At 39.0% G+C, this 20643-nt stretch overlaps 2 pseudogenes; both read left to right on the plus strand.

The window, feature by feature from the left end:
- Positions 1-5937: 5937 nt before the first annotated feature.
- On the plus strand, positions 5938-6870 carry LOC124244000 (olfactory receptor 2A2-like; annotated as a pseudogene).
- An 11998-nt stretch (positions 6871-18868) lies between these two features.
- Positions 18869-20263, plus strand: LOC124243857 (olfactory receptor 2A12-like; annotated as a pseudogene).
- The last annotated feature ends 380 nt before the right edge of the window (positions 20264-20643 follow it).

The raw sequence follows: 20643 nt of genomic DNA on the forward strand, positions 1-20643 counted from the left end.
CCCACTTGGAGGTACATTTCTCACCTCTGTGGGCAGATTCTAGCTCAAAGTAGATCTTAGGAGAACATCCAGTGCTAGCATCTCCTGATGCAGAAGAGATTCATTTATTCTGGGAGGTGGTTATCAGTATGGGTGGTTGACATAGGTCAGGACAGCAGCAGAAACCACCATGGCTGTGTGAACAAGAATGACATTCCTGGGTGATCTTCCCTCCTGACTCACTGTGCATTGAAGGTAGATATAAAAGGCACCTAGATGTTGCCTTCCTCCACCTTAGGGACTCTCTGTCCAGTGTGCTGTGGGCAAGAGGTCCTTGAACTGGCTCAGAATCTCTCACCATCACCACCCAATGTAACTGGGTGTGGTGGTCAAAGCTAGCACAACTGACTCAATGAGAAGGGTTCAGAGAATGAGAGGCTTTATATCCAGGCATGATCTCTGAATAAAGCTCTGAAATAGCCAAATTAATGAAAGGACTTTATATATTACCTAGCCTAAATGAAGATATCGATGTCCAGGAAAACTCTCAATGGATAAGAAAATTCCAGTAACATTACAGTAAAATCTTTTCTTTGCTGAAACCGTGTAAGATGTAAGTTTGTCACAGAGTTATTTCTTTTTGAAATCTTCCTAGGTTATCCCCCTATGGTCATGATTACCTGACTTGAAATCACAGTATTTTACACAAAAATCTTTCCTATCACAAAATAGGGTGGAATAAGTGCTAACACTCCTGACGAGAGTTGGAAAAATAGACTAAAGCTCCATAGATCAGGAAACATTCTGGGTTACAGGAGTGCTCAGGAAGAGAATTGCTCGTGTTGACCATGCAAACCTTTTGTTATCTGAGTTGTCATTGTTTTATTCACTCTATTGGGAAGGTGACATTTTAGGCATCACTACTGTGATATATTCTCTATTCCAGTACTGCATCTGCTTAATTGTTTTAATCTATCTCCAATTTTTTAATGTTTATTTAAACAGCAAAAAGGTACTAATGATAAAGATAAAAATAAAAAGATTAATTAATTCAGACAAAAATAGCTAGACTAAAAATTTAATGAACAAATGTTCCTACTGGGTATTAATAGATTGAGTTACCTTCAACAATATTATTATCCTTTATGTTCAGAGATTATATGTGTTTCAGGCATTGCTTATTGTGTCCAACTCTAAGTAGAATTGTGCAAAACTGAGGTGACTTTCAACAATATTATTATCCTTTATGCTTGGAGATTAAATGTGTTTCAGGCATTGCTTATTGTGTCCAACTGCATCTAAGTTGAATTTTGCAAAACTGATGTTACTATCTCCCACTTTACACAATGTAGGACTATTCTTTAATTGTAGTGAAAATACATGTCTCAAACTTAATCAACATTTACATAAAATCCTCCCAAATGCAATCATATTTATGGAAGTGAAAGAATCTATGATTTTATCTCTGTTCATTTTCCAGTGATGACATTCTAATGGTGAACTTCTCTAATAAAGTGGAAACCATGTCTTGGTCAATAGAAACTGGCAAATAGACTATGGTTAGTACATTACATTTTCTGAACTAAAAATGACAATCATCCGTTTAACAAATATCCCCTGAGTGCTTGTTTCATCTAGAACTATACTAGTTATTATGAGACATAAAGATGTACAGGACATATTTCCCACCCGCAAGACTTATTATCTGGTGAAAGGGAATCTCAGGTCAAATGACATTTAGTATAAACCCCTTTTTATCTTGGATTTTATCTTGAAGATTACCCAGATCCTCATAGTGAGGATGTAACTCTTTTAACTGTGATTATTGACCAAGCCTTTACTTTACTAGGTACCTGAATACCCTCCTCATATGAATCTACTCTAATTCCCAAGAGTAGAAAAGATCCTCCTTATAGGCTGTCTGACAACTAGCCTTTGATGGGGCCTACAGAAAGTCAAGTAGGCTGCCACCTTTCTCTTTATAGGAACTGGCTGTAACCTGCAATGAAATGGTTCAAATGAGGAGAGCTGTGACTCCACAGCAACACCCCTTCAGGATCACACAATGAGGGCAGTGATGGCACAGTTTGTAGCCACACTAGTATTTTTGAATGACCCATACGCATTTTCTAACTCAATATACACCAGCCTGAGAATTTACATTTACCTAAGCCTGATATGCTCTAGAGGGATTTACAATAATTCTCAGCAGTTTTAAAATTACTGAATTCATTCTTCACTCACAAGCATTAAAAACATATGTGAAGTGAAATTATATCCATCATCTTAAGGGATTGCACTCATAGCTATCTGCGAATGCATTGTCTGCTCTATTGAAGTCTTACTGTATCCATGTGTGATAAAATGGCTTTTTATTTACGCAACATTTTTCAGTGTTATGGTATTGATTATAATAAAATATTGTTTAACTTGTAATTTCTGTACAGATACGAACTTTCTCCTTTTAAATAGTAAAGAGTCAAGTAATTAAATGTCATTCACTGAGGAAACAGGAGTTCCTTTCAGGCCAGAAACTGGAATTGAGAAGAAAACACTAGGTTAGATACTACGTGATAAATCTGCATCTCTTGTTCTTAATAATCGAGGCAGGAAGATGTCTAGAAAGGACACGTGAACAGTGGTGTTAGGATGGAACCATATGGAACCAGGGGAGTAAGAAACACAAAGAAATGTCACATTAAATTGTGTCAACTCCTTGAATTACAGAGTAGATAGCTCAGATAGCAGGTGGAATAAGAGAATAAGAATGAAAAAGAATTTCAGCCTGGTAACCAAGTAGCTACACACATTATAAGTCTAGTTGTACTTAAGCTTTGTGGGCTATTAATTTCTCTTTAACATTTTTCTTCTTTCTTAGCATCTAATATCAAGCTGAGATAAGAATGAACCAAAGGAGGCTGATGTTAAGCAGGCTTTCACCAAAGCATTAAAAGAGGCTCAAAGCCCCTTTGGGAGCCAGTATGAGAGGAGCAGCTGTAAAAGTGGGACAACCACATAGGAAAGGTGAATTTGGGATTGTAGAGTCATGGCTGTTAAGTTAGACACCTTCCCACTGGGTGGTCCTTACAAAGATAAGTCTTCAGACATCTGGGTTTTTTGCTTGTTTGATTTTTAGATGACTAGAGATAGAAATGTACATAAACATAGAGACATAAATTGTGTGATTTATTTGACTGGGCAGTTTCAAATCTCAAAATATCTAAAATCAAATCAAATCAAATAAAAGTCAAATCTAAAATATTGGGATTCATAAAAAATACATATATATAAAATTTGATCACTGAAGCATTATGTTGTAGAAACCTAATGAGGAGAAAATAAATAAACTAAAATATTTCTATTCAAGGAAATAATAGGCAGTCATTCAAAGTAGTTGCAGAAAACTAATTTGACATGAAAAATCATTCCTGATATGTTTCTAAATGAAAGATAAAACAGCAACACAGTTTGATATGTATGTTTTAACTCATATATGAAAATATATGTACAGAAAACGGTATAATTGTATATACCAATCATTAATAATGATCTTTTGTTAGTCTATGTTTCAGGATATTACATCTTTAGTCTCGTCTTTTTTTTTTTGAGGAAGATTAGCCTTGAGCTAACATTTGCCACCAATCCTCTTCTTTTTGCTGAGGAAGACTGGCCCTGAGCTAACATCCGTGCCCATCTTCCTTTATATGTTGGACGCCTGCCACAGGATGGCTTAACAAGTGGTGTGTAAGTCCATACCCAGGATCCAAACTGGTGAACCCTGTGCTGCTGAAGTAGAACATGCAAACTTAACCGCTGCGCCACTGGGCTGGCCCTCTTTAGTCTTTTTAGTAGAGTTTCATAAAGTTTTTCTAAGAAGATTTTGAAACTTGATATCAAAAATTTGTGCAAGGTAGGTACCACCTTATTCACACAATGAACCACACTCTTAAAACTTTAATCTCTAAATTTCAAATGTTGAAGAGTAATTTTCTAAATAGCAATAAAACCAAGAATATAACATAAATTGATAACAAGTTACAAATATATATTTTGCCTAAAAAGAAACTACTGAATAATGTCAAGACCATTTTCTTCAATGCTAATGTTAATTTAGTGAAATAGATTTGACTCCATACAGGAAGTCTGTTAAGATATATTAGATTTTCAGAAGTAATTATAAGAATCTGTTATCCCCTATAACAATTAGTAATCCTTCCCAAGTTAGATGCTTGTTTCTTTCAATGAGGACATTAGATACATGGCAAAAATCATGATAAAAATACAAACTTTTAAAATCCAGATATTAGTTCATATGATTCTTCACTATCATTATTCACTAAGTGTAATCAGAACTTTTTGGAGAAATGGCTGTGTCAATGGCTGAAATGGGGAATGTACGAGGAGAGCTCAAAACATCCTATCATATCAGAAGTAAGGAAGAGCTCAAAATTATGGGAACATGTTAATAGGACAAAGGAGCAAGCTTGGAAGGTTCATATACAGGATAACTAATCATGTAATGATAATAAATAACTGTAATCCCTTGATAAAAATATCCATGAGACCATATTGATAGATAGTTGAGAGACAGAGAAAGGTGATGGATACAGATGTATAGAGATAGGGGATAGATAGATTTGATTCATCGATAGATGATTCATAGCTACATAGATAGATAATAGATTAAGCCTTTCCTTATACTGAAATAGACAATCAATTGATATAAAAACAATGAAGGAGTTAGAACCACATTTTGCAAAATCATTACCAATAATTGAGTGAGGCAAGATAATCAATGGATCCTGAAATTAGTGGCCAAAAGCTTTATGAGGAACAGAATATTTATATATTAATTTTAATAGATTCTCCAGAAATTAAATTAGGAAAAGAATAATGATTTTATAATGGAGACACTTGAGAGGCACCATCTTCACCAAGTGATCCAAGTGAGCATCACCAATAAAGGGACAAATTAACATCATGCCCTGCTCATGGAATACGCTGAGGAGGATACTGGTTTTTCCACAGAAGTGAATAATCTGAATCAAAAATGAAGAACTTCATACAATCCCAATTTGAGGAACATTCCATTAAAGAACTGCTGTATACTCTTCAAAATTATCAGTCTCATAAAAGACAAAGAAAGGCTAAGTAATTATTCCACTTGAAAAGAAACTAAAGATAGATGACATTAAATATAATATGTAATCTTGGATTGGGTTCTGAATGGGGAGGTGATTAGAGAGAGAATGCTGTACATTAAAGAATCATGTCACTATTAAATTGCTTAACTTTTTTTTTTGAGGAAGATTAGTCCTGAGCTGACATCTGTCACCAATCCTCCTCATTTTTGCTGAGGAAGACTAGCTCTGAGTTAACATCCATGCCCATCTTCCTCTACTTTCTATGTGGAATACCTGCCACAGCATGATCCGCACCCAGGATCCCAACTGGTGAACCCTGGACCACCAAAACAGAACATGCAAACTTAACCACAGCACCACCGGGTCAGCCCCATAAATTGCTTCATTTTAATAACTATATTCTGGTTTGGTTAGTGAATGTCTTTGTTCTTGGTGAAAAGCTGAGCAGTTTAGGGGTAAATGGGTATTATGCATATACTTTAATCTCAAATGGTTATGAAAAAATAATACATATACAGAGAAAAAGAGAATGGTAAGGCAAATATGAAAGAAATATTAAAATTTGTTGAATCTGGTTGACTCTATGAAGGACTTCTTTGCATAATTCTTGACGCTTTTCTGAAAGTTTACCTTTATTTCATAGTAATGGTTAAAAGCAGGAAGGTAACCCATTTGGAGGAGAAAGGGAAACTGTCGAGTAGGGACAAGGATGTAACCTTTCTCTGAGCTCATTTTGAGATAACTCCAATTTTTGTTGATTCTCCAGCTCTGACCTTTTATCACGTTTCAGTCCTTGACAAACTGTCATTAGGGAATGGGAAGCAACCAGTCATGGGTCACAGAGTTCGTCTTGGTGGGATTCGAGCTCAGTGCAGACGTGGAAGTGCTCCTCCTCTGGGTCTTCTCCCTCTTCTACATCCTCAGTCTCTCGGCAAATGGCGTGATCTTGGGACTCATCTGTCTGGACTCGAGTCTACACACCCCCATGTACTTCTTCCTCTCACACCTGGCCATCATTGACATGTCCTATGCTTCCAGTAATGTGCCCAAGATGTTGGCAAACTTAGTGAGCCAGAATAGAACCATATCTTTTGTTCCATGCATTATTCAGACATTTTTGTATGTGAGTTTTGGTCACACAGAATGCCTGATTTTGGTGGTCATGTCTTATGATAGGTTTGTGGCCATCTGACACCCCCTACAGTACACTGTCATCATGAACTGCAGAGTGTGCATGGCCCTGGCTATCACTTCCTGGTCCTGTGGATTTATTCTGTCTCTGGTACATGCAATTCTCCTTCTCAGGTTGCCCTTCTGTGGGCCCCGGGAAGTGAACCACCTCTTCTGTGAAATTCTGTCTGTCCTCAAGCTGGCCTGTGCTGACACCTCGATCAACCAAGTGGTTATCCTTGCTGACTGTGTGTTTGTCTTAGTTGGGGCCCTCTACTTAATGCTAGTCTCCTACATGCGCATCGTCTGGGCCATCCTAAAGATTCAGTCAAAGGAAGGCCGCACAAAGGCCTTCTCCACCTGCCTCTCCCACCTCTGTGTGGTTGGACTCTTCTTTGGCATCGCCATGGTGGTTAACATGGTCCCAGACTGCAGTCAACGAGAAGAACGGGAGAAAATACTGTCCCTGTTTCACAGTCTGTTTAACCCCATGCTGAACCCCCTCATCTACAGCCTGAGGAATGCTCAGGTGAAGGGCGCCTTGTATCGAGCACTGCAGAAGAAGAGGTCCACGTGAAAGGTAGAGAGAATGTTGTTCAACCAGGGATTTCCTTTTAAAATGTATGATTTGCTGAAGCAAAAACTCAGGAAAATTTGCCAATTAGAAGTCTTATATAAAAATGGTCATTGCCCAAATTCTAGCTCTGATTATAGGGCAAAGTTCCACAGAAAAACATATCTTCTACACTTTACAGACCATGTTAGGAGATGCGACAGCTAAATTATCAGAATATTTAGTCTATCTTTTAGGAAATTTTGAATTCTCTTTGATTTTATAAGCCAGGAATATTAATGTATGGACAAAAAGTTAAACGTGAAAAATAATATTAATACACATCCCTGGTTTATGTATTTAGAGTATGTGACTTCTTCTCATCTGCTGGTAGCTGGAAACAGTACAGCAAACTTAATACCATGAGAGGGGACTTCAAAAGAGGACCCAAAATTTCACCATGGAAAATATTGCAGAGCTACGTGAATCTACCTCCCCAGTTGTGAGGCCAATGAAATAAGAGTTTTGAGACACTCTGCATTACGTGGGGGAATAATTTAGGAGTAAAGGGAAAAAAGACAGGGAAAGCTTTAGTCCAACAAGAAACTATATTAAAAATCCTAAAATCTATTAAAGTTTTAGGATTTGGTCAAAAGGAAATTCATTAGTGAATGTTTAAATAGTTCTAGAGGTAAGGGATTTGAGCATTGCTCAAACATTACATTTATTTTGGAGTTATAGTAATTTCTGATAAGGCAAGATTTAATCCTGTTGAAGTTCTCGAATATTTTCCCACCAACATTTTTCTATCTTTGAACCTACTTATGTGAAGATGGTTTGGGGTAGCACCAAGCAGCATGAGACAACTAGGATATAGCCAACAGCATGTCTCTTTCATGGTGGCAAAAGTTTCTCTGGATTTATGAAACCAGATTGAACAACTGTCTTCATGATGCTAATGAGGATGAAATAAGTAAGGGCTGCTCTTTTTTTATGATTCAATATTTGTATACATTGCAAAATGATCACCACAATAAGTCTAGTTAATGTCTGTCACCATACATAGTTACAAAAATTGTTTTCTTGTGATGAGAAGTTTTTAAAGATTTTATTTTTCATTTTTCTCCCCAAAGCCCCCCGGTACGTAATTGTGTATTTTCAGTTGTGGGTCCTTCTAGTTGTGACATGTGGCATGCTGCTTCAGCATGGCCTGATGAGCAGTGCCACGTCCGAGCCCAGGATCTGAACCAATGAAACCCTGGGTCGCCGAAGCAGAGCGTGCAAACTTAACCACTTGGCTACAGGGCCGGCCCCCATGACAGGAAGTTTTAAGATCTAATCTTAGCAACTTTCAAATATGCAATACAGTATTATTATCTAGAGTTACCATGATGTACATACATCTCCATGATTTATTTATTTTATAATTGTCAGTTGGTACTTTTTGACCCCCTTCACTCATTTTACCCACCTCCCACCCTCTGCCACTGGGAACCACCAATTTGTTCTCTGTATCTATGAATCTATGAGCTTTTTTTTTTAGATTCCACATATAACTGAGATCATATGGTATTTGACTTATTTAACTAAGCCTAATGCCCTCAAGGTAAATGGTTGTATTTTTCCAAATTGCTTAACTTATTTTTATATTGGGAAAATATCCTTTTTAGACAAAAAAATAAAAGTCAAAACATTTTCCTAAAATATCATGTGATTATATTTTTACTAAATTATCCATCTATCTGTCCATTAGTCTTGGGTTGTCTATATTCATGCAGAAATCTTTGGGATATTGAGCAATTAATAATTATGGTATTTCAAAGTCTTGTGATCTGGAATAATTTTAGATTTTTTCTTTTTACTTTTCAGAATTTTTGGGTTTTTTGTACATATGGTGCTTATGTCCATTTACAACAAAAAATTCTATTTTTTTCCCTGAAGTGGGTGGAAAGGGAGGATGGTAAAGAGGGGTGGGATTTTTAAGAAAGCGGTCATACAAGTGCCACTCTCCTGTTTACCATTAGATGTGAACAAGGGGAATGCAGATTTGTCTCCATCAGTTGTGTCCCTTAGCACCTATAACCTGTGCTGTGCCTGTCACGTTACCGGTCTATGGTAAACATTCCATTAAGGAAGATAGCAGTGGTCAACACCCACTCTTCAACCCCTGAGCAAAGTGCAATGCAGTGCTGTGATCCCATTAATCAGCCCAATCAAGGGGGGGGGCAATTGCTGGAGAAGTCAACTATGCAAGAAAGAAAAGCACCCACTCTTGGGACCCATTCATCCATAGCACATCATCAGTGGCAAGGAGTTTGAAAAGAAAACTCTTTATTAGGGGACCAGCCCTGTGGCTGAGCAGTTAATTTGCGCACTCCACTTTGGCAGCCCAAGGTTCCACCAGTTCTCATCCTGGTCTCAGACCTAGCCCTGCTCATCAAGCCATGCTGAGGCAGCATCCCACAGAGCACAACCAGAAGGACCTACTACTAGAATATACAACTATGTACTGGGGAGCCTTGGGCAGAAGAAGGAGGGGTAAAAAAAAAGCTTGGCAACAGATGTTAGCTCAGGTGACAATTTTCAAAAAAAGAAAACTCTTTATTAGGCCAATATATTCCTCACCTTACTTTCTAAGCAGGAAGTATGTATCAATCAAATGCTTACAGCTATAAGAAAGAAAGGTGGTGCTTACTGATTGCCTATTTTTCCTCTGCTTGGATTCTTTATGCCCATTGCTATGGCCTTCTACACATGTCAATCCTCCTCAGCCACCTCAGATAACACATCCATCCCTCAGGAGATTTACATTCTCCTGCTATTTGGACTGGTCATTTCCTAGCAATTCCATCTGCCTTTGTCCTGTGTTGGACTCCTTAGTTCATTAATCTCACGTCTTACTCTTTCTCGGTTTACTCCATTGTTTTGATGGAGCACATCCTATGACAGCTTGGTAAGGTCAAAAAGGCATACCATGACAGAAGTTATGGTGAAAACAGTCATCAATGCTTCTAATTTCTCATCATCGCTTATGCTATATTTTCTTTTTCAGGGGCCCCATTGAAATTCTATGTGCTAAGTGGACTTAAAAAAAAATAAGAAAGGGCTCAAGCCCTGTGACGGAGGAGTTATTGTCTCAGAGATGGCAAAATGTTAAAATGCTATATAGGTACACCTGTGGGTATTGTATTATAATCTGCAAACACTCGTTTCTATAAATTGACCTTCATTTTATAAAGGTCTGTCACTAGTGATGGAGCCATGTATGCTTTGTAATATTTATTCTTATGATAATACAAAATATTAGTCATTATAAATATTTATAACACTCACAAGAAGACTTAGGCTTTCCATAGTAAATGTTTTTTCTCTATCCATTTCAAAGATTAAAAGCAAAAAAATGGACACAAATCATGAGACATCTTTGTATCTGCTCTAGGCTGTGTTAAATGTCATTATACTGTCCTCATCAAAAGAAAAGTGGTAATTATTTGTGACTCAATAAACGTGCACTAAATTTTTATCCTTAACTCCTTGGTGTTAGTGAGTGAAATTTATTTTTCTGTAATAATCTTGGTTTGCTTGTAAAATACAGGAAAGAGCAACATCTAAAATGCTAAAAGTAATGTTATTGAAGTATAACCTTGAAGGATGTTATAAAAGAAGTGCTTTAGTCTACCAGAGAAGACCAGTTTGGGTTGGGATGGTTGAAGAGGGCTCCATGGGTGCTTTGAAGGATTGGTTTTATGTTTGATGTCAAATGGGTAACACAAGGAGAAAATAGACCTGAAACAAAAACTAAGAATTTCAAAAGCAGGAATGCTGGGAAGTCAGACTTGCGTGAAGTAGAGAGAGTATGTTGGAGAATAAGGGGGTGTGGAGTGAGGTTCTATTGGACACACAGATTATTTTAAGAAAAAAAAATAACCCCAATTTGCTTCTTCTTAAATATACAGTTGTCTGCTCTCCAATAGGTTAAATATATTACGTCTATTTTGAAGTGCTCCTTCCACTACAGTCGAAGACGAAGACTCTCTAGAGAATTAGATTAAGATAGGAAATTAAATGGGAAGGACTTGACAATAATTAAACATTATCACTAGTGCAGGAGAGAGAGTGTGGTTCATTTTAACTATAGCCCTTAACCCAGGATGAAGAAATAAAAATGTGGCTCAGAAATCTGGAGATGTTGGAAATGGAGGGCAAACATAAGACAATTAAGGGAGAGGTACATCTAAATCATCAAGTCAAAAATATTTGTAAGTGACAGATGTGCAGGGATTATTGGCAATAGCATTGTCTCCATTGGGAGATCACCTGTTTCTCTGAGATGGTGTCTTAATGGGATCACCATGGGGCACCTCCTATGAGAGAAACAGAAATCACGGCCTCTCCTCTGCATTTAAACGGAAGGAATTAGAGAGTGGAGCAATTTTAATGCTGATAAAAGAAGTATCGAGAGAAATTAATTTATGGTACACTGTTGAATTTTTTTATTTTCTGTGCCAGGGTCTTGCATGTTTTAGAGACATCCTGGCCTCATTCAATCACAAGCAAACAAAAACAAATTCCGGACAAAGCCAAAAATGCCCATGGGAGACTGACAGAAGAAAATGAATTAACATGGGAAATGCATTCATTGGTTCATCTGCCCATAAGAAAGTAGCAAACTCCTTAAATCTCTCTGGGGAGAACATGAGTAGATGTAATGCCACATGGTTCTGTCCCTGAATCATTGTTTGTGTCTGTGGGGAGGGATTTGGGGGTCAAACGATGATAGAAAAAGCCCTCCCTTGCAGAAGCAAGTCTATCATAAAGTTCTGTGATGAGAGCTGTGAATCTGGGCTTCCCCTCCCCATGAGGCCCCTTTAGAGAGGAGAATCAATCCCAGTCCTCCTTCTCTGTGAGCTTTCTTCTAAGCCCAAGGCCACGTTTGATAAAAGAACACAGATGGTACCACTGTAAGGGAAAGTGGTTCATCAGCCCTGAGCAGGGGTCTGCAGGTGGGAAATGGGAAAGGGGAGTGAAAGAGACCACTGGCTCTAGGGATCAGTGACTAAATGACTTCTGTGTGAGCCTACGCCTATCTTCATAACTAGGGGCTTGAGAGGGTCTCTAGGGACCACTACCTATCCCCATGGTGCACCATGTCCCTGTCAGTCTAGGACCCTCCATCTATGTTCCTCTCATTAAACTCATGTGGCAACTGTTGGCTTTGTCATGACTGTGTCAGAGGAGAGGAGTCAGCTAGCCATCCATGTAGGAGATCAACTGGCTGCAGGGCTACAAGGAACTTCAGGGGCCTTGAGGCCCAGGTGCCTCTTCTTAGAAACAGAAGATTCTGAAGGCAGAGGGGAGTGGTTTGCTTGTCCTGAGACTGGCCTTCCTTCCCACTCTGCTAACCTCCTGCCCCACAGATTCTCAGAAACCTTATCTGAGGAAACCGGACCTATTTCTCAGTCCAGGAGACAGATGGCATTCTCTTACAGGGAAAACCCAGTGTCTGTTGGTAGACAGATTCTCTTTTTGTTCCTTATTTTACCAGAGGCATGTTAAGCATGTAAGCTGCTTCATTATGATTTTTGGATCCAGATGTTACTCTCCAATAAGAGCTTTCAAATCTCTAATAATATATCTTTAAGCAGTTATTAAGCACTTATGCGAATTAAGTCATTTAATTCTCTCCACTATCGTATGAGGTAAGGTTTAGTATTCACCCCAATTTGCAGATGGAGGAACTGAGGAACACAGAGGCACAGACTGGTCACAAAGCTAGTATGTAGCAAAGCCAAGATTTGAACCCAGCCAGTAGGCTCAGAATCCTCATTTGTTTGTTTGTTTCTTAAACTCTGCCACTCATTAGGATCAAGCTGAGTCTTGAAGTAACTGTTGGAGATGGTAAGTAATTTCTGAGTTAGTGTGAAAATGGGACAACTCTGTGTTGCCCCAGATCTGCATCTTTGACAGCCCAGGGCTCTCACTCTCAGAGAGTGATCAACAGGAACTTTTACTTTGAGTCAGTGTAAACATCCTGAATATGGCCCTTTTCCTTTCATAACATTTACCCTCCTCTCATATTGGGAAATTTGTCATGACAGAACTGGATTTGAGTTTTAAAACCTGTATTTTCTTCTTCAATCCAGGAGTGTGGTTATTTTAAAAGATTCTTCCATTTCTTTAAATTCCTTTTTAAGCTTAATTTTAAAAATCAGCAGATAAAAATATTAATAGAAATGAAAGTAAAATGTATTTTTTTCATTTAAACTCAGAAATAACCGGTAAGAAAAGCAAGATAAATGTGAAAGAGTTTACAATAACACGATTTCGTTGGCTCTTGAATCCCAATGGTTTGGAGTTTTCCTTCAATTTTGTGGTCTCCTCAATACTATCAATAACAGCTTAGATTTATTTAACTCTGAATATATGCCAATTGAGTGGTATTTATTCTTCACACCCGCCCTGCAACTCCCAGTATGTACCAACTTCTCTGCAGTTACTCTTCACATCGGCCCTTTAGACAGCTGTGGTCACTATTTTACAGATGGACACAATGACGCTTAGGATAAGTGACTCAAGCTCACGTGTTCACCTTGCAGAATCGGGATTAGAATGATGTCTGATGAACATGTGAACCGTGCTGCCATCATCCTCAATCGGGGATCTTGATTTTTCAGGCCCTGGTAATTTTCAGGCTATGGAAAAAACAGAAAAATGTGTCCATGAAAATTTTTCCTTCTTCTGAGCACTGAAGATCTTTTTTTAATGTGTAACTAGAGTGGACACTTAAAGAAATCTTCATTCCAGCTGTCTGTCTCTTTATTGTATCTGCCACAGGCTTTTTCTGAAAGGAAAAAATATGACTTCTTGAACTGTGAAATTCAAAATGCAAAACCATGCCAATATTTAAAAGGAAAAAGTTGCTTTCCCTTCTATTGTATGTTTCTACTTCCCCTGTCCTCACAAATGAGCTGATGAACAAGTAGTGGGTGTAGACAGCCACCATAGAGCTGTCTCCTCATGACCTTCCTGCAACACTGTAAAAAGTGCAGTTGAGATCCAGCATTACATGTGGTTTCCTGTAGTTCACATCTGAAACAAGTTGGCTCACTAAGCGTTCTCTTTGCCTCCTTATTTATCCCTGCCATTTGGAAATAGTTTTCTCTAGGCTACTGGTTTCTTTCAGAAATGTCTTACTTAAAAAAAATTACGCATAAAATTCTATAATTCCTGATTGTTTTAATTGTGAACTTTGATTGTTCAAATGATCCTAATCATTGGGACAAGGAAGCTAATGATGTGCATATGTGACAGCTGAAGCATACGTGTGCCTGGTATCCTAGGTCGCTGGCTGGGTGCAGGAGGAACACACGTGGAGGCCCCAGATGAGCCCACTGGACTTTTCCTTTGCTGCGCTCCCAGGATTCCATCTCAGGCCCAGACAGGCTGCCCAGGCCCCGCCCTCAGCCTGCCTGCCCTTCCTCTCCAAGCTCTCGCCCACACTTCACCTCTGCAGGCCTCCCCTGACTCATGCAAACATGATCTTTGGAAAGAAATCTGCTCTTTCCAGCTTCCTGTATCCTTATTTCCTCCAAAGATATGCATATGGGAGTTTTTCTGAAGTCATTATCTAATTTTCTGTCATTACTTCTGTTCCTTGCTCACCATGATAACACAGTGTGCTTATTCAAGAAGAGCCTTAAAAATTTACAAAATGTCCCTGTCCCTGGAGGCCTCAGGCATTAAGAGCTCTCTGCCATCCTACTCAGCTTAATTCAGTGGGACCGATTAAGACATTTGGTGAGTCCACAAGGGGCCGTATTCCATTCTGTTATTAAATTTGTATTTTCCAGAACATTGGGAAGTTTCTCATTTCGTATATCTCTTAATTGGAAGTTCAGTGTATGTCCTTTAACTGTGCTCTGCTTGCGTGAAATTAAAACACACCAACCAATAAGAAGTCAAAGTCAATCAGCTCAGATAAAATCAATTCAATAATATTTGAGTGACAGTGCAAGATATTTTACTGACCCTCAATTGCTGCTGTTTTTTGGGAGCTCCAGTTAATTGTCCACCCAAAACTTAGGAAGTTAGTTTAAGAGGGCACCCTCCTTTTAAAAGAAACACCAAATCCATGTAGGCATAGACACATAAGTTCACAGGAAAGAGAGCAATTGTCTCTCAAATTTGCAGTTTTGTGGTACTTTGATCAAATGTGTGCACTAGTGAGCACAGTGCAACCACAGAAATATAAATGAAGGGAATTCACAGAAGAGCATTGAAATGTGCTCCTATGCGTGACAATCTCACTTTCTTTGTGCAACATCAGGAGTTGTCTCCACTTGGACCTGGTTCACATTTTGGTGGATGTTGCCATAATTTTCAACCTGATTTAAGATCTATTTCTAATTTTAGTCAATACAAAGTCTTGCTCTTTTTCTTTATCTGGACAATGAGAAAGAAAAAACTCTGTGAAGAAAAATGAGATTGAGGTTTGTAATTTCCCCTTTCCCGTCAAAGGTTAACTGTGATAATGCATTGACTTATTTCTCCCATTTGAAGCTCTAAGGAAATCTGCTCAGATTTGAGATTCCTATTAAAATTTGATGAGGATTTCTCTCAAGATGAGCAGGCATATACAGCAACTTCAGTTGTATATTATATTGTGGATTTTTCCGAAATGGAAAAATCTTGTTTTTTCTTCTGATAATTCATAAAGTTTATTTAAAAAGAAACAAAAGGGGCCGGCCCGTGACGCAGTGGTTAAGTTTGCATGTTCCACTTCTCCGCGGCCCGGGGTTCACCAGTTCGGATCCCGGGTGCGGACATGGCACCACTTGGCAAAAGCCATGCTGTGGCAGGCATCCCACATATAAAGTGGAGGAAGATGGGCACAGATGTTAGCTCAGGGCCAGGCTTCCTCAGCAAAAAGAGGAGGATTGGCAGTAGTTAGCTCAGGGCTAATCTTCCTCAAAAAAAAAAAAGAAAAGCAAAACAAAAAATTGGCACACAATTTATACAAAGGTAGGTTCCTACCAAGTCTCACTTTCTAGAGATAATGAGTGCAAACAATTTTATATTTAACTTACAGAATTTTACTCCATATGTGTAAATAGAGACAAAAGACATGGATAAATAGGTTTATATTTTAAAATGTAAAGTGGATCTTCTTATACATACATGCTTTGACTTTATGTGGAAAATGTTTCCATTCACTGTAAGATCTATATTTTCCTTTTTAATGGTTGTGTGGTATCCTTGTTACAAAAGTAGTCAAATATTTTAATCCATCTCCAACTTATGAACTTCTATGTCAATTCAAATTTTTCAAAATATAAACAGGATTACAATGAATATTGACAACTTCTCATTCACTGTCATTTGAGGACAATAGATTTCTTCTGTTCCCAGAACTCACCACATCCTTCCCTCCCAGGGACTGGGCTTTGCTGTTCCCTGTGCAAGGAGCGGTCTACGCGGCTGCAGTCAGGGTGGACTCCCCTTCATGGTCTAGATTCCACCCATGTGTCTCCTCTTTGGAGGGACCTTTCCTGACAATCCCATCTACAGGAGCCCCTTCAAACCGGGTCACCGTCTACCATGTACCCTGTTCATTTCCTTCACGGGACTTTTCTTTTTTTGTTGTTTTTTGGGAAATTTTTTTGTTTTTTTTTTTTAAGTGTACAGTTTTAATGAATTCTGACAAGTCCTTGTAACCACTACTCCAGTCAAGATAAAGAACATTTCCATCACCCCAAAAAGATCCCCTGGGTCCCTTTGCAGTCAACCCTCATCCCCAAACAATCATTGACCTGATTTTCCGCCAATTGAGATAAAATTTCCCTTTGGTAGAATTTCATATAGATGGAATCACATTGTGTGTAGTCTTTTCTTCATGGGACTTTTCACTCTCAACAAATATTTTCTTCATTTGTTTACTCCTGCTGTTTTAGGGGTGGTAATTAGCCATGACCTCTCCTTGCTCCATGTCTGAAAAAATAAATTGAGAATTAGACACAGGAATCAGGTAGAAATTTTAAAATATGTTTTAATGCTGAGGTTTATTGGAAAACATAGTTTATATCTTTAACAAATTTCTCTCCAAATTACAACTATTAGCCCATCCCCCACCCCCAAAAGGGCCAGAACATGCCCCTGCAGGCTGTAACTTGAAGGACAGAAATGTATCTGACCCAACAGGAGAGCAGAGAAGGGCCATCCTCAGTGCCTTTTTCCTGTTTCTCAAATTGTATCAACTAGAGGACAGAGAGGGCAGGTGTATCCCGAAGTGCTTCATCCAGGGCAGAGAGGTTCCTCCCCTCCCTGGAAATGTGAGGAACAGATGACAGATAGATCACCTACTTGCTCAGAATATGTCTCCCCTTCAGAATATCTCCCTTATCCACTGCTGTGCCTCCAGAGCCTAGAACAGAAACTGGAACAGCTGGTGCACTTAAGGAGTATGTCTAAGGAATAGTGGAAATATAAATTTAAATTCTATGAAATTGTTCTCATATCAAATTAGCAAAGGTTAAAACTGATAATTTGCAGTATTGGTGACCATGTGGGGAAGGAATCAAAATTCTCACACAGCCTCAGAAGGAGAAATTGGCACAAATTTTCAGCAGGGATGCTGGCAATAGGTATCATAGCTTTAAAGTGTCTATATCCTTAGCATGTGTAATTTCACTTTCAGAGTATATCCTAAAGAAATAATCATGAATATAGACAAAACTACAGTTTGAAAGAATATCAGTCTCAATGCTAATAAACATACGAGAAATAAGAACCACACATTTCCAACAATAAGAAATTAAATAAATGGCATTATAATGGAATATTCTGTTAATTTTAAATAATATCTATAAAATATTATTTTAATACATGAAAAATATTCTTTACATTAAGTGAAAATAGTAGTTAACAAATAGTCTGTATAATACAATACCAATTTTAAAACATGAATTTGAGAATATAAATGTTTACTGAAAGAAAACATTGAAATTATTTTTTAAATATTCTGTTGGATCTGAAACTTTAGACTAATTTAAACATAAAGATAGTTCAGCCTGTTTCTGGAATAAACGTGAAGAGAGCGTAAAGGGACTGTGCCAGGTCACCTGGTCTCTCAACGTGATGTTGCCATCCAGCCCTTCAGGACCCTTTCTCCCTCTGCTCCTGGACACACCCAGGCACCTCCCAGGAGGAGCGCTCTAGAAAAAGGTAACCAACTGATGCTGGAGCTGGTCCCACTCCCTGTGAGCTGCTCAGAATCCTCAGATCAGCAGGAGGCGGTCACCATGGGAACAGTGATGAGGACGGTCTTCAGGGGATTTTTTGGCAATAGGAGTAGCCAAACCTGGGAAGATAAAGTGATGACCAATGATTCTGTGACACCAGAAATAAGATAAGCTCGGAGATTTATCTCTATATTAAGTTCTAAAAGGGAAAAGAGAAAAACCCAAACGTAATACAATTACAATACAGCTGCCATCTTTAAATGTACCCATTGTTAATGTAAATTCGTTTTCCCCTTTTGAGTTTCATACTTGAAAAGGCTTCAGAAATGTCACCATATTTAACCAAACTTAAGATAAGTATGTATCTTCATTGTGTAGCCAGCTTTCTTTCATTTATGCCCAAATTTCAGTATCAAGTGCTGATAAACAATAAATAAAACTCTCACAATAAAACTACAAACACTGGAGATGGACAGAGGTACCACAGGATGCTAACGTATCCTATTACATTATCTTATATCACATTTTATTATCTATAACAAATTATATATATATATATAATATTCCATTATTTCATTGATACAGGCAAATTTTTTTCTGATTTATGTGATCACATTGTTAGACTTTACAACATATCTAAAAATAAATTATAGCAAACACATCCAAAGTAATACATTTCTAACAGCTCACTCTATAACATTTAGTAAATATTCTGTGTGTTGATTGCCCTACAGCTCTGACCTTGCTGTTGTGGGCATGGACTTGTTTGTCATTGCTACAGGAGCATGGCAGGTGACCGGACATGGATCACATATGTCACCCAGCTGGGATTCCAGGTGGACCCAGCCCTGGAGTTGGTCCTCTTTGGATTTTTCTCTTCTATACCCTCACCTTTCTGGGGTACAGGGTCATCCTGGGGCTTATCTGCTTAAACTCTAGACTTCACACCCCCATGTAATTCTTCCACTCCCAGTTGGACATAGTTGACATGTCCTATGCTTCCAACAATGTCCCCAAGATGCTGGCACATCCTGTCAGTCAGAAAAGAACCATCTCCTTTGTTTCTTGCATTATGCAGACATTTTCACGTCTGGCTTTTGCAGTTACAGAGTGCCTGATTTTAGTGATGATGTGCTATGACCAGTTCATGGCGATCTGCCACTCCCTAGACTACACTGTCATCATGAGCTGCAGAGTGTGCACAGTTCTGGTCGTCGCTTCCTGGGTGTTTATCTTCCTCCTGACCTTGGTCCATTTACTTCTCATCTTGTGACTGAACGTCTGTGATGCCACAAAATCAACCACTTCTTCTGTCAAATCCTGTCTGTCCTCAAATTGGCCTGTGCTGATGATACTGAACCTCTTAGTCTCAAGTTCATGTGCCTCATGCACAGTAAGCCAAGCACTGAGACATTGGTGCCTGGAGATGGAGAAAGATTGATTCGAATTGGCCAAAATGAGTAGGTGGGAGCCTGGGTTCACTCAAATCCACCCCTCCAAGAACAGAAAGCAGAGTGGGGGACGGTTATAGAGTGAAGGGGATTGGCAGGAGGAGCTTCGGGGAAACAAGGGGGTCACTCCAGATAAGCCCCTGTGCAATATGACTTCTGGGCTCCAATGGCTGCTGAGGGCCAGCAATTCTGTAACCGTAGCCTCCCCAAAGGCATTCTCTTTCTTCTGCAAAACTAGCTCACAAACCCTCTGGAAAACAAGCTCACAACTCCTCAAGACCCCTGAGTCACCCTTCAAGTTAAACAGGAAAAACAGAAAATTGGCTTAATACCTACAGTACCCCTTGAGTACCCTACTTCACTGACACCAGGCTCAACCAAGTTGTCATCTTTGCATCCTGTGTTTTTATCTTGGTTGGGCCCCTCTGCTTGGTGCTGGTGTCCTAAATGCACATCCTGTTTGCCGTCCTCAGGATGCAGTCAAGGGAGGGCCGCAGAAAGGCCTTCTCTACCAGCTCCTCCCACCTCTGTGTGGTTGGGCTCTTCTTTGGCAGCACCATCGTCATGTACATGGCCCCCAAATCCCGCCATCCTGAGGAGCAGCAGAAGATCCTTTCCCTGTTTTACAGTCTCTTCAACCCTATGCTGAACCCGCTGATCTACAGCCTGAAGAACACAGAGGTCAAGGGGACCCTGAGGAGAGCACTGTGCAAGGAGAGGCCAGTGTGAGAGACAGCGGAGATCATCACGGGGGCGGGGGCTTGGCGCCCTGTGAATTTGGTAGGTTGCATTTTTGCCTTGTGCTCTAATAAATGCCACAGTAAAAAAGAATATTATAGACCTAAACATATAACCTGAAAACATGTACACTTTAGAAAATAAAATAGATGAATATCTTCATGACCTTGGGTAGGCAAAGCTTCTTAGAGATGATCCAAAATGCACAAGACATAAAATTGGAAAAATTAGTAAGTATTGGGCCTTTTAAAAATTACTCATTCTACTCATCAAAGTCACTATCAAGAAACAAAAAATGCAAGTTACAGACCAAGTGTTTTGTGTTTTTTTAAATGTAATGGTCAGTCAGGTGTGGCCACAAGAAGAGACAA

The sequence above is a fragment of the Equus quagga genome, chromosome 8, assembly GCF_021613505.1.
Source record: "Equus quagga isolate Etosha38 chromosome 8, UCLA_HA_Equagga_1.0, whole genome shotgun sequence".
NCBI classification, from domain to species: domain Eukaryota; kingdom Metazoa; phylum Chordata; class Mammalia; order Perissodactyla; family Equidae; genus Equus; species Equus quagga.